The sequence below is a fragment of the Notechis scutatus genome, chromosome 2, assembly GCF_049901735.1.
Source record: "Notechis scutatus isolate UNSWTSFEM ecotype Mainland chromosome 2, rNotScu1.2, whole genome shotgun sequence".
Classification (NCBI taxonomy): Eukaryota; Metazoa; Chordata; class Lepidosauria; order Squamata; family Elapidae; genus Notechis; species Notechis scutatus.
Genome location: NC_142010.1, coordinates 129,535,474 through 129,550,200, shown reverse-complemented (window position 1 = coordinate 129,550,200; position 14,727 = coordinate 129,535,474). Strand labels below are relative to the sequence as shown.

The 14,727-nt window shown below is 39.5% G+C and overlaps 1 long non-coding RNA gene across 1 annotated transcript; it reads right to left on the bottom strand.

The window, feature by feature from the left end:
- Positions 1 to 644: 644 nt before the first annotated feature.
- Positions 645 to 4,640, bottom strand: LOC148132242 (uncharacterized). The gene is made up of 2 exons (XR_015747322.1): positions 3,796 to 4,640; positions 645 to 975 (listed from the first exon to the last, which is right to left on the bottom strand). It is a non-coding gene; the product is annotated as an uncharacterized LOC148132242 (long non-coding RNA).
- Positions 4,641 to 14,727: the final 10,087 nt, after the last annotated feature.

The window sequence follows — 14,727 nt, the reverse complement described above, 5'->3', positions numbered from 1 at the left end:
CCTGATCACTGTATCTCCACCCTGTTAAGTCTTATTTGGGATCCTCTAGCAGGTATTTTGATTTCATGGAAACAGAACCAAATGGAAGCTGTGAATTTCATGAGAATGGAGAAGAGAAAAGATACAAATGCCCACCACTAAACAGAATATATTTTATGCAGTTTGAACATTTGAATCTGAACTGCCTGAACAAAATAAACTATATAAAAATGGAACATTAAAAAAAATACCTTAAGTGGATGAAAACCAGGGATGCGATCCGACCGGTATAACTACCGGTTCTGTTGCTCTGCATCGCGCGTGTGCAATTTACGACCTGCTGAGCTGCCCAGACAGCTGAGCAGCACTGTGTGCGGGTGTGCAGTGGTTGGAAAAGCCCTTTTCTCCTGCTTTTTCAACTGCAGCTGTGCCGCACAAAGTAGCTGAAGTTGAAAAAGCAGGAAATAAAGGACAGGTAAGAGCCTGGGCGGGCAGGTGGGCCAAAACAGAGCAACCGGTTCTAAAGAGGTGGACAGAACCGGTAGAATCCCACCCCTGATGAAAACCATATTCTAAGGAATATGTGAACTAAATACAAAGTATGTGTCCTAAGAAGTATTTTGACATTGGAGGACAACAATCAGATTATGGTAATCGACTTAGAATTTCTGCAGGAACTGTTAAAATTTATTACCACATTGAAGAAGAAAGACATTTCATACCTGGGAAACTATACATATGATGGTTGCAATACCATTGGGAAAAGAAAAATATCTAACTTCACTGGATGCTGCCATTTAGAAAATCCTTTTTCACTCGCCATAAAGGCAGTCATTCATTTGCCAAGCAGTTGTACCGCACTGGTTTCATCTTTGTAAAAATGTAGGGTGCAAACAGTCAGATATTGTGGATAAACTGCCTCTGCCAATCAGCTCATTTAATTATAGCAGGGGATGTCTCCTGTTCAACATTGTGAGTATCGTTCTCTCAGCAGTCCTATCAAAAGAAAAGGATAAAGAAATGAGGAACAGGAACATCTTACATGGATAGTGTTCCCTTCTAGCACATCTTAGAAGTGCAAAATAGCTTTTTGATGCCTATTTTGAAACACAATGGTTTACCACATGCTTTGTATTTATACTTAATAGCCTACTACAGTAGCCTTAATTTCCTTCATGATATACTCACGACAGGGATTTGTATCAAGATACGAAACGGACTCAGTGTTGTGGCCTTGGGCTAACAAACTAGATCTAATATGATACCCAGGGCAGTTTGGCTTAACATAATAAGGCACCTAGGAAAACACTGCCAATTCGATAAGGAAAATTCTAGATTAGTTTGACAAATAGTCTGACATGATGTAAGCAACATGCTATAGATTGCTATAAGGGATGCGGTGGCTCTGTGGCTAAGATGCTGAGCTTATCGATCAGAAAGGTTGGCAGTTCGGCAGTTCAAATCCCTAGCACAGCGTAACAGAGTGAGCTCCTGTTATTTGTCCCAGCTTCTGCCAACCTAGCAGTTTGAAAGCATGTAAAAACGCAAGTAGAAAAATAGGGACCACTTTGGTGGGAAGGTAACAGCATTCCATGTGTGCCTTCAGCATTAGTCATGCCGGCCACATGACCACAGAGACGTCTTCGGACAACGCTGACTCTTGAGCTTTGTAATGGAGATGAGCACCACCCCTAAGAGCTGGAAACGATTAGCATGTATGTGTGAGGGGAATCTTTACCTTTACCTATAGATTTCTGGATGCTCAGAAGACTTTGATCAAACCGCAGACAACAAGACCAGCGTTCCCCAAATCAGGTAGTATTTAGCATGCAAAACCCAAGAAATTTGGCCTGAGAATTCCAAAAGCATCTAGAATGTGCAAATTTGAGGAACTTCATCTATCTGATGAAGAACTTTATCTGCCTGATGAAGTGGGCATTGGACCATGAAAGTTTATGAAATAAAATATTGATTAGTCCTTCAAATAACTCAAGAGACTTTGTTGAAAAAGCATTTCTATTGGCAACATAGGGAGAATGAATTTGATATTATTAGCATACTAATTACATCAGCTTTAATCTCCGATAGGGTAACATACCCTCTCTCCAGGTGAGCTGCTCTCAGTCCTCAGAGCATGCTGTGTGAATATGGAAGCAGTAGCAAACCGAGACAGGCTGGGGTTAGTAGGAGTCAGCTGAAGGAAGAGCAAGTAGGCGGCTAATCTCACAGATAAAGCCATTCTTCAATGAGTCTGCAAAGAACAGTTTCAGAACACTTAGAAATTGTCATAAGATTGGGATGCCAAAATACTTCATGACTCTTTTTTGGAGTGATGCTTATAAATCGCTTCTCTGCTGGCATGTCTAATTTTATCACGAAACTGACACAGACTCCTATTCTGCTGCCTGGTATCTAAGTCTGCCCCAATGCTATCGAACCACTTCACGCTGAAGAAAACAAACAAGCAAAAATTCCCATTTTTCAACCCATGTCGTAAATGCTGTTTTAAAATACACTATATACGTTGTGGATAAAACAAATAGTTGGAGACTCTAAAGGCTGAAAGTGGGGAATACACCATAATTGTTGCATTGTATTGTCCATACAAAATGTATGGGGCACTCTGCCACAGTCTGCCATTGCAGTCCCTGATGGCAAATAGGAAGATTAATGCCTGCAGTTCTGACCACTGTTCATATCTTTACAGTTACACATTATTTATAGGAATCAATTAGCTCTCTGTCTCTCCTGTTTTATTACAGGACTCTGTTCAGATCTCCGGTGTGCCCTTTTAAAATAATGATGGATGATGGACTTTCAAAATGAGTAAAACTTGGACAATCCCCAGGGAACAAGCAGAGGGCAGGAGCTATAAACGATGATAAAGCACAACCTTGGTGAGACAGTAAGAATCTGTCTATGGAATGAGTGTGACGTTTGTTATGCTTGCAGCTTTTTTCCTCCTTCGGCTGAGAAGTCTTAGGTGAGCCTCCAGCTCTTTTTTTGTTTAAAGAAAATGGGAGCAAAAACTTGTTCCACAATATCTGACTTGGAAGAGTTACGCATATGTAGCAGATTTGCAAGTTCAGGAGGACTCTGGGAAACTTTTATCCCAAATATTAGAGGTGGTCTCATTTTACTTGTCTGCAGCAGAGCCCAGAAGAGTTTGTGGGGAGGGAGGAGAACCTCAAGCCAGGAAAAAGAAATACCTTTAAATAAAACTCTAGCTAACATTAATGTATTAGCTACACTGACTCCTCGTCTATTCAATAATTCCCCCTGTCCTCTGTCTAAAAATTATAATTTAGAATCAGCTTTTGAAGGCTCTCTAAGAATGTTTAGCATTTTTAGGTACTGCATTTTGTGCACTTCTGATCTTGGCTAGTGCTTGTGTTTTGAGGCTACATGGAGGTATTGCTGCAACGAAGTAGATCAAGGATTATCAAAAGTTCTAAAAAGTATATTCTCAAAGGTTTGGGATGGGTTGAGATTGTCAGCTGAGAAATGATAGATTGATTTGTTTTGCAGCTGATCAGCTTCTAATCTGAAGCAAACAGAAAAAATTAGCCATCATAGTAAAACTGTCACTAAAGGTAAAGGTTTCCCCTGTCCGATCGTGCCTCGATTCTAGGGGCTGTTGCTCCATCTCTGTTTCTCAGATGAAAGAGCTAAGTATTGCCCAAAGACATTTCTGTAGTCATGTGACCAGCATGACTATACACCAAGGCACATGGAACGCCTTGATACCTATTTATCTACTTGCACTTGGCATGCTTTCGAACTGCTAGGTGGGCAAGAGCTATAAGAGGAGCTCACCCCATCTTGCAATGCTCGGGTCTTTAAACATCCAGCTTTCCAGCTGACAAGCTCAGTGTCTTTAACCATCCACATAAAGCCAGGCCAGACCATAGACAAAAGGCAAGGAGGGAGCTTTGAGTAGGCAGTCCAGGCTAGGACTGACAGGTTTATGAATGAGAGAATTGGAAGGAAGTTCCGTTTCTGCCTGAATTTTGATCATGTGTCTGAGGAGGCTGTGACAGTCATAAGTGTGAGGAGTGGTTGCAAGTCACTCTTGTCAGTGCTGTAACTTTGAATGGTTACTAAACAAATGGTTGTAAATTGAGGATTACCTGTATGTCCTTGTAATTACCAGGAGTCAAATCCAAATCGCAGCTGTAACTTTTTATAGGTGAAGGTTTGGAATGCATTGATTGCTTATTAGATAATGATGCTTGCAGTGGGAAGGCTTTTCATTTTTGACAGATGAACTCCAAAAATATTACCTATTTTTGCTCTGAAATTGGGTGGATGTGCACTAAATAGGCTGAGTCCTTTGTCCTAGGAAATCAACTTATATTCTAAAGTCCAGCCAGTTTGGAGCTTGCAATTCTTTAAGTTATCTGTTGCTGAAGTCACAAACAGGATTTCATTGATAAAATAAAAACTCTGGGGACTCAGAGATCTCTTGCCTTTGGGCTTAACTGCACTGTCTGGTTGTCCTATCGCCAGAGTAGATAAGTACCCATTACTGGAGGGCAGACATGGATGATGTTGCTCTCTATTAATCCCCTTTGCAGCGTCAAAACTATTTCAGGGCATCTATTCTGCTTCCAAAATGCATGCTTCCATCTTCAATCACATTGAGTATTATTGTCCATTTGGGCTAGAGCGCTTCAATTTTCAGTAGAATAATCTCAACCATTCATTGTCAGCTATGCCAAGAAAGGATTGCTCCTTCAATTGAATCAATACTGCAGCTAATTCTAATAGTTTCTATGCCCTCTTTCAGCAACACTACTGAAACAGCACAATCCTTAAAATCTTTGCATTGCAGAGAGCAGGCTGCCAGTTTGGAGGCCAGCAAAAACATTTGGGGTGTATCATCATCGTTGTCATCATCATTATCTTGAGTAACATTTTTTATACATTGGCTTTTTTAAAAAGTCTATCAGTTTACAATTTTTCTAGTCTCTTGAAATAAAATGGCGTCACCCAAGCTCCTAGAGAATATCCAGTGCTAGAACAACCAATTAGAATGGTACTGTATATAATTCAAAGTAGTCATTTAGTTGGATTTTATATATCTCTATAGGGCTCATTTCCTTCTAACCTCTAAATTTTAAATTCCAAACTAAATTCTTACAGTAAACTCATTTCTTAATCCTTGGTCCATGACTTCCCCAGGGCTTGCAATCTGCTGTATTTCCAGATGGAATGGGACAACTTGCCACAGCCAACTCAACTCACCACGGCCAACTCGCTGCGGGACAATTTAACAATTCTGTTTAACTATGTACAATAAATTAAAAATTATTTTAATTGTTGCCATTCATATTTCATTCTGTCCCTCCTTTTGCATCCTTTCTTCAATGAGTCCATTCCACTATTTCTTTGATATTGGTGTAACTTTTGTCCTGCAGCGAGTTGGCCATGGTGAGTTGGCTTGCAGCATGGCAAGTTGGCTGTGGTGAGTTGGCCATGGCAAGTTGGCCACGGCGAATTGTCATAGACCCTTTCCAGATGTAGCTACAGACCCTTATAACTTTTTAAAGCAATACAACTAGTCCCACCATAACCACCATCACCACTACCACCACATACTGTACCTCCAAAGACCTGGGAAACAACCAGCGACAAACAAACAATGCAAGCGCCTCTGAAAGCAGTCAGGGGCTTCCTACAGAAAGCTACACGTTTCCCTGATTTTGGCCTCTTCAACAGCTTTTGTATGAAACACTTTGTTTCTCCTGTTTGCTGTAATTGGATGCTAAATGCTCCCCAAACAGCATATGTCTGCAGTTCTTGACAGGTTATTGTGCCCTAAATTGTATCCCGTATCCGAGAATGCTGATTGATTTTATCAACATCAGTTTCTGACTCACCAGGGTAGGCTTGTTATTGGCCCAGACATACTCCTGTATACCAGAAGCACCATCAAACTCTCCTTTATCCCTCTCCCTGGTGTGACTGAGTGAAAACAGAGCACAACAATGCCCATAATTCATTCGTCTCCTCTCCAATTGTCCAGCCTCTATCAATAGTGGATCTACAAATCTACCATCTAATGCCTGAGGTACATAGCTCTTCATGTATCCAGGTGAATGTGTGTGTGATAGCGTGTGTGAATTTCAGAACCGAATCTCAAGCTACAGCCTTGAGTTATTAGTGAAATGCAGTTAACCTTGGAATAATTACAATGGATATTGTAAATGCTTGTTTATGTATGTTTATTTGTGTATTAAAATGAGAATTTTGATGCTACCCCTGCAACTCCTGCGTGTGTCCTCTCCTTGTAACACCTTGTTTGCCTCTTCCACTCTCCTTCAATTATTGTTACTATTGTAACAGGAGGCTGTCTCCGGGGTGTATTTCAGAGGTGGTTTTCAGCAGGTTCTAACCAGTTCTGGAGAACTGGTGGTGGAAATTTTGAATAGTTCAGAGAACCGGCAAATACCACCTCTGACTGGAGATTTTACAGTATCCTTCCCCTGCCACACCCACCAAGCCACGCCCATAGAACCAGTAGTAAAAAAAAATTGAATCCCACCACTGGTGTATTTAGGTGATGTGATTTAATGTCTGTCATTGTCTGTCTCTCTATCTCTGTTTCTGTCTGTCTCTGTTTCTCTTTGTCTCTCTCTGTGTGTGTCTCTCTCTGGTTTCTCTCTCTCTCTCTCTGTGTATACCCCTCTCTGCTTGCAGTGTGTGTGTGTGTGTGTGTGTGTGTGTGTGTGTGTGTGTGTACCACTGTCTGCTTGCAGTTTTGGTTTGTAAAAGTCTGGTGGGTTTGTCTAAATAGCTGTATTGGAGGATCACTGTCCAACAGCAAAGCTTTTGGGAGGAAAGGATTATTAAAATATAGAAACCAATGAACAAATGCAGCAGCCCGCATGGTTTTGTGCAGACCCCAGTGTGCACATGTATCACCTCTCCTGTGGGAGCTGCATTGGCTGCTGATTTGCTTCCAGGTGCAATTCAAGGTGCTGGTTGTCACCTTTAAAGCCCTTCATGGCTTGGGACCAGGTTATCTGAGGGAATGTCTCTTGGGGATGGCAAGGAATGTGGTGTGTTCCATCCCTGAGGGAGATATACCTGGTGGGACCCAGAAGAAGGGCCTTCTCCGTGGTGGGTCCCTCTCTCTGGAACATCAATCCCCCAGAGATTAGAATGGCCCTCACTCTAGCACTCTTCTGGAAGGCACTGAAGACCAGGTTCTTCCAGTGGGCAACCCAGAGTAAACTGGAGCAGGATGGAGCCCATTAAATGGCTCATATGATGTGTTGTCGAGGGTTATTTTATTATATATGATTTTTTGTTAGTTTTATTGTTTTTATATGATGTTTTTATATTTTTGTAAGGCGCCTTGAGTCGCCATGGACGGCAATATAAATTCAATAAATAAATAAATAAAATATTGAGCAGACCTGTTCATACATTATGTATATTCTGGAAATGGTAGAATCACCTCGGTATTGTAGGAAGACAGCTGGGTTAATCTGTGGTAGCCTCAGATCAGGAGTTTGGTAGCAGGGGTACAAACCTGCATCTGCATAATTATCCTTTCCCACCACCCCCTCCATGTCACCCTGTTTTACGTCCTACGTCAGTTTAGCCATTCTGTAGTGAAGTAAGCTGTGTGGCTCAGAAAAGCTTCTTCTTCTTCTTTTTTTGGACTCCTTCTGACTCAATTCTGGTGCCACTGTTGTGAGTAGGATTCACACACACACACCCCTTTCTCTTTAAGAATCAGCCTCTGAGCTGCCACTGATTACTTACTATGGGTGGCATTTGGACTCATTAAAAAAAAAACTATCAAAGTTATTCATGTTATAAATGTTTACAGTCACACATTCATCATATAAAATGAGTTTAAAAAGCCAAACAATAAATAAACATTTATTAGAGTTGCTGGCAGAGAGGCAGAGAAAAGAAGTCAAGGGACGATCTGTATCAGTAGACAGGTTTTCAATTTATGGTGGAAACTTGTCATGGTGGAGCTGGCCAGACCTCCTGGGGTGGTGGGGGGCATATGAAGAGCACCAGAGCTAGCTGTGGTACAATCTGCAGGATATCAAATATTGAGAGGGTAGAAAGAATAAGTGGACTTCCATGTTCACCTCTAAATGATCAGGTACATTATTTCCGAGTGCGGCTGATCCAACTTTTGGGTCACTTCTTACGCGATGTGTGATGATAACATCTCTTCTTCTTCCTCAGCCACTGAAACCTTTCCCTGACATTTCTCACCTGAGGCATCTCTTGCTTATTGCATATATATCTCTTGCATATTGCATATATATGTCAAATAAAAGATGACAGGAATGCTGAAATCAAGATGGATGGGTCTCTGCAGAGAGGAGCTCAGAAAAAGATCAAGACAATACGGAGATGTGATTTGTGTACAGAACAAATGAAGGTCCAAAAGTTAAGCATGATTGCGTGATTCATGCCACCAATTGCACAGTTGCCAGAGATAAATAAGCATGAATGGTTTACTGTGCTAGAATCACTGCTGAACTTTACGGACAATAATCTGCATATTTTAACATAATCCTACATGCAGAAAAATGTATTTGTTTAAAATTGCATCTCTGGGAGAGGTGATAGCTAACTTTTGTTGGTTGGAATACAGAGAATAGTTAAGTTTCTAATCCTACAAACTCATTTTTTTATCTGAAATAGAATTTTAGATGGATTATTGCATAATCACACTATAATATATAACTCAGTGATCTGTTAAAGTCTTATAGTACTTCATTATAATGTCAGTGTGCAGAATACAGTTGATGGATGAGGTAGTGTGTATTATTAAAAGGCATAATTTGAAAGCCATGACCAGAGGCATAACAGATAGTAGAGAGAGAAAAAACCTGCACAATCATCCGTTGACTAACACAGCATACATTTTATTTTCTTTTTTTCCCCTAAAATCATCTTTAATTTATTTGGCTTCCTATCTCTTATTCCTTTTTTTCACTTATATGGAGCTACTTACCAAAAAGAAGCAATAGGATGATGGGGGTGGTTTGAATGGCTGATGAAGAAGAGGAACACATACATACCCAGCACAGATATAGATAGGAGAGAGAGAAAGGGTGGGGGAGACATACACACATATATACTTTATTATATTTTCCTTTATTTCTTTCAGGTGGGGATAGCTATGCCCTTTGCTGTAAAACAAAGAAACAGCAACCTAATAATTACTATTTGATTTAAAAAAAAACTGTGCAAAGTTTTAATAATTCTTTGGCTCTTAGGTGTATAGTAGTTCTTCAGAGAGTCTTAACATATTGTGCACATGATAATTAAAATGTGAAGTTCGTGACACTTATTTCATTTCATTTCTTCCTTTCCCTAGATTTTCAAGGTTTTTGGCTGGTTTGAATTGCCTTCAAAGTAATGTTTAAAATGTTGTGGGTTTTTTTTGGTTTAGATTTTTCTTAGAACACTTTAATTCACTCAGAATGTTTCTTCTTTTTTTAACTGATCCCATTTTTATATATATATATTTAAAAGTCATGAATATATATACAATACAGATAATCCTTGACTTGCAACCACAATCAAACTCAAAATTTCTATTGCTAAGCAGGGCAGTTGTTCGGGGCGTTTGGCTCCATTTTATGATCTTTCTTGCCATAGTTGTTAAGTGAATCATTGCAGTTGTTAGTGACACAATTATTAAGCAAATGTGGTTTCCTCATTGACTTTGCTGGTCAAAGGGTGTCAAAAAGGAAAAACATAACTCTGGAACAAGGCAACTCTCATAAATACATATCAGTTGCCAAGCATCCAAATTTTGATAACGTAGCCATGCTGCAATGGTCGTAAATGTGAAAAATAATCATAAGTCACTTTTTTCAGTGCCACTGTAATGTCAAATGCTCACTAAATGAATGGTTATAAGTCAAGGACTACCTGTACAATATTTTGCTCTAACTCTACAGCTATGGAATCAGATTATTGCACTTTGCTATGACTAAAAAAATGGGGATACACTGCTGAAATTATAGAAGTTGAAAATCCTAATGTGCAAAACTGCTTAGGAATAAGTCACTGCATACAGTGAGATTTAGATACAGATGTGATTTGCACTGTGAATTAATATATATTAAAATAGATTACAGTGTCTACAAGAGGGAGTGTTGGTACACAGGAGAGGGATTTATTCTGGCCAGTTCTGTAAACCCTGAGTTCTAATCCTGTCTGATTGGTTGTGCAAAAGTTCCCTTAAATGTAATCTTCACAGCCTGATGGCTTCAAAATATGACACTGGCTACATGTTCTGTAAGTTCCACTATTTCACTGAAGAGAAGGCTGTTTTGGTAAATTTGCTACTTCTTGTAGGTTAATAGGAATTTGGGATAAAGGAACAAATTTTCTGATATTATCCTAGGGCACATATAATGGTATGTGGGGCTGACTTTGAAAGACAGGAGGAAGAGCTGCAACTTAAACATTAATCTGATAATGAAATTCGAATCTGAAGGAGGAGGGATAATCAAAGACCCTTAGAAGGGGCCCACCCTGGTTTTCAGAAAAGTAAAACTGAAGGAAGGGAGGGCCTCTTTCAGACTTGCAAAACTGATATTAGTCTTATCAGATAGTCCAGACAAGAATCATAATAAGTACTCATTCGATCTTTACTGTAAGATAGACGATATGCTGAAGTTAAATTAACAGAAGTCTGAAAGTAATATCACCCTTCACTTTTAGTTTCCCCAAAACTAGGGGTGGTCCTTTCTGAGATGTGGCTCTTCCTCCTGTTCCCCAAGGTCATTCCCACAAACTTTAGAGCATAACGGTTTGTACTAGGCGTGTATATGGACCACAAGATCAAACATGGGCCCTGATTTGGCAATTTGGAGAATGATTTCGCTCAACTCACCAGGTTCATCTTGAGCTTGAATCCAGAGCCATATTCCAAAACTTAGCATACAGTGCCTCACCTTGGCTACTATGAGAAGCTAAAATTGATGTAAGAGAGTTGTTGTTTTTTTTGTCCTATCAGAGAAAATTCCTGATCCATTTCAGAAGACAGTCTGGGCATAGTGTGATCTGCTGTCGTCGGGGCAGGGGAGGTGGGAGTTGGGGGAGTTGTTATATATTTGCATACTTACCTATGATAGGTTGGTCCGTGGCGGCGGGAGATTTGAAGAGCCGTCATTGGCCACGAGCCGCAAGCAGCCGGCTATAAAAAAGGCTGCCGCAGTTTCTCCGCACGCGGTTACTAGAAAGAAAATAAAAAGAGAAAAACTCAACTGGGTCTCGAGTCTCTTTTCCCACAACACAACAGGAGTGATTTTTTATTTTTTATTTTTTTCCCAGATTTTGTTCTATTGTACTTTATTAGTTTATTTGATTCTTTTTGTTAGTTTTTATTGTTTTTTTATTTTTTTTTTGTTTTAAACATGGTTTTACATTATGTAAGCCTCCTTGAGTTACCATGGGTGAATAGGCGGCAATATAAAATAAAATAAATAGTTCCCGATTTATGAGCATGAATCTTTTAAAAGCAAGTTCCATTCTGGGAGATTTTCTTGTTTTATTTTAAAACAAAAATCAGCATCTCCTTCAGGGGCGTATATCTCTCTGTGGGTTTTTTTTTTTCTTTAATTGAGCAATTGGTATGGCCCAAGAACCATGCACCATTGACTAGGCAGTCAGATGCACAATCCTTTTTTACTCCCTCTCTCCAATTTACACTGAGTTTCTGAAGAGGGACACTGTTCAGACAACCTCAGAGCAAGAAGACAAAAGCCACCACCATTGCTAAATTGAAGTTATTCAGTTTCTGGTAGAACAGGGGTATCAAACTCAAGGCGCGTGGGCCATATTGGGTACATGTGGTACTTAGATCTCACCCATGGGGCCACCCTGGAAACAGCAAGGGACCGGCCTGCAGTGCCTCTGCCAGCGAAAATGGAGCTCTGTTTTCGCTGGCAGAGGGTTGCAGGAGGCCGTTGCAGCCGTAAACAGAGGTAAGGAGCCCATTTTTGCTGGCAGACCACTCGGGCCACCACAGGCACCCCTGACATGAGTGACATTGAGCTGGCCACACCCACCCTGCCCCCCTCAAGGTCAAGCACAACCCTGATGCAACCCTCAGTGAAATCGAGTTTGACACCTCTGTGGTAGAGGAGTTGCATTTCAAAGAATAAGTTCTGGCTCTGTCTGACTGATTAGTCCCAATAAGGATAAAATATATTGCCTCCTGATGGCCAATATATCTTTGCCTTTTGATAAATCTGTATTGGGACTCATCAGTTATATATACACACTCAGTATCAAATGTTTAACAGGACCAAGAAGTTTATTATCTTGTACAGGAAAAGACACCCTGTGGCTAATAGGCCATGTATTCCTCTTCGTACCTTATTTGTGGTTCCTGGAACCTTCAGATTGTGCTGCCAAAATTTTGCAGAAAAATGGCCAAGTTTACTTGCATGCTTTTGTTTAATTTGCCTTGTTTTTCCAAGCATTAGGGTGGCACCAGAAGTGGCAGGCCTCTGGAAAGCAAACTGATGAAGATGGACAAGCTAGGCTGGAGATCTTCTAGTGGACTAGAAGATCTCCATGGTCCCTTTACTACCATTCTAGATGAAAAAATAAGAAGCTTGCAACATTAGGTTTTAATATCATTTGTAATTTTCTCTGACATGATTTGTTTAGAAATAAAAAAGACGAGTCGCATTTAGAAACGAAAGGAGCTCTGAATTAGATTTCTGATAGAAACTTGCAAGGTTTATATTGTTAAATATAAGAGATGATAGATGGCTAGCTAGTAAGAAAGTGGGACTTAAATGGAATATAGACAAAAAGAATGTGTCAGGTGAGGCACAGTGGTCCTTTCCTTCTAACAGATCTCAACTGTGTGCTCAGAAATTTTATGTGGGTTTTAAGAATCTTTGTCCCCTTTTGTGTTTGGATCTAACAGTCTTCTCATTTTGATTTTTCATTGGAATAACACTAATCCTTTAGAACAAACTGAATTGAAAATGGCTTTTAATACACCATCCAATAGCTGGTACTTTCCACCCTTAACCACATTTTTTTGAAACTGAGACCGTTAAAAGAAAGAACCTAAAGCTGTGATTTTCAACATATCAGATCTAATCATGGCCATATAAAAGTTTGTGCTTACATAAAGGAAAACAAATAGGTAGCATAGAAGTTGGCACCTCTGAATGTCTATGCTGGTTTTACAATTTATGCCCTTGTGTGTAGGAAAGAATACATCTGCAATAAATGGTAGCCCAGAGGTAGCTTTAGTCTCATTTTTTTTATATAACTGGCTTGCATTATTTAGGGGCGGGGGGAAAACTGGTTTCCGGTTTGTTTTCTTTCTGTAAAATAAGTATACAGAGGAACAGGGCACTTGGTACCAATCTTACACATTAGTTATGTACTAATGCAGTTACTGCATATGTTATAACTAATTGCTTGGTGGAAAAAAACCCGGATACCTAAGAATGATGGTGGTTGTGATTTTGTGTGTGTGTGTGTGTGTGTGTGTGTGTGTGTGTGTTTTCTCTCCATGCATATGTAATATGCCATCTCTTGATTTCTCTTCATCTTTGGGATGGCAGATGATTGTGGGAATTAAGAACAGTGAACAGAAAATAGTTGAATGGATAAGTGTTTTTCAACTATCTCAAAGGTGCTTTTTCAATGGAGCTAATCCTTCCCTCGCTTCCACCATCCTGCCAGAACTGATGAAGCTTCTTGGGTGAGAAGCAAAGCATCTTTTTCTTCCTCCTCAAGGGAAAAAAAACACAGTCAAGTTGTCTTTTGGAAAAGCACCTTAGAGACAATGATTGTCCTGGATGACTGAGAATCTCCACTGGCATTTTGCTATTCAGATGTTTCCTGTTCACTGTTTTTCCTGTTCACTGCTTGCATTGTCTCCATACAAATACCTCTTTATGTGTCTGAAGGAGCTTTGCTTTCCAAAAACTGGACACCCCACAATCTTGAATATAATTGTACATAATGTCTTATTGTAGTGCACACCTATCCTGTTCGCCTTGGGTCAACTTCATCTTCCTAGGCTTTGCAAGGTGATGTAGCTACATAAATGAATCCTTGATGGCTAAGAGATGCATGCCTTCATTTTTGTAAAGTGGCATATAACCTTTGCCTCCCTCCAGATATTCTTACACTTGTTGGGATTAGGATCTACCTTCACATAGTTGCTACTCTTCTGATTTCTTTTTTTATATATATAAAATTTTTATTTGGGTTTTCACAAAACATAATACAAGTAAAATTTCTTTTTCTGAGAATAGCATGGTCCCGGGTTATCACTTCTCCATACAGACACAAATTCAATTTCATATTCATCTTTGTGTTCTATTCCATATCTTATTACTATTTTAACATTTTCTCAATAATTTTTCCCTTCCCTTAGTTTTCTCAATCTTACTTTTAATTATCTCATTCCTTTCTAAATTCAGTTATATATATCTTTTTCTAAGTTTCAGTACCTTTCTAGTCATCATATTTATACTTTTGTCTGTCCTGTTTCAATTTCATATTTTCTTTTCTCATTAAACAAAATTTTCCCCTGTAGTTACTAATTGGAGTATGACACCTTTGTATCTTTTAATTTTTTTTCCATTCAACTCTTATTTAAACTTCAATTTATGCCTTTACAATTATAACATTCAATATAACACATAACTTCCAGTCAAATTCTGCTTGGTACATTCTTAAAATACACACTAAGTTCTTAAAGAGAATATA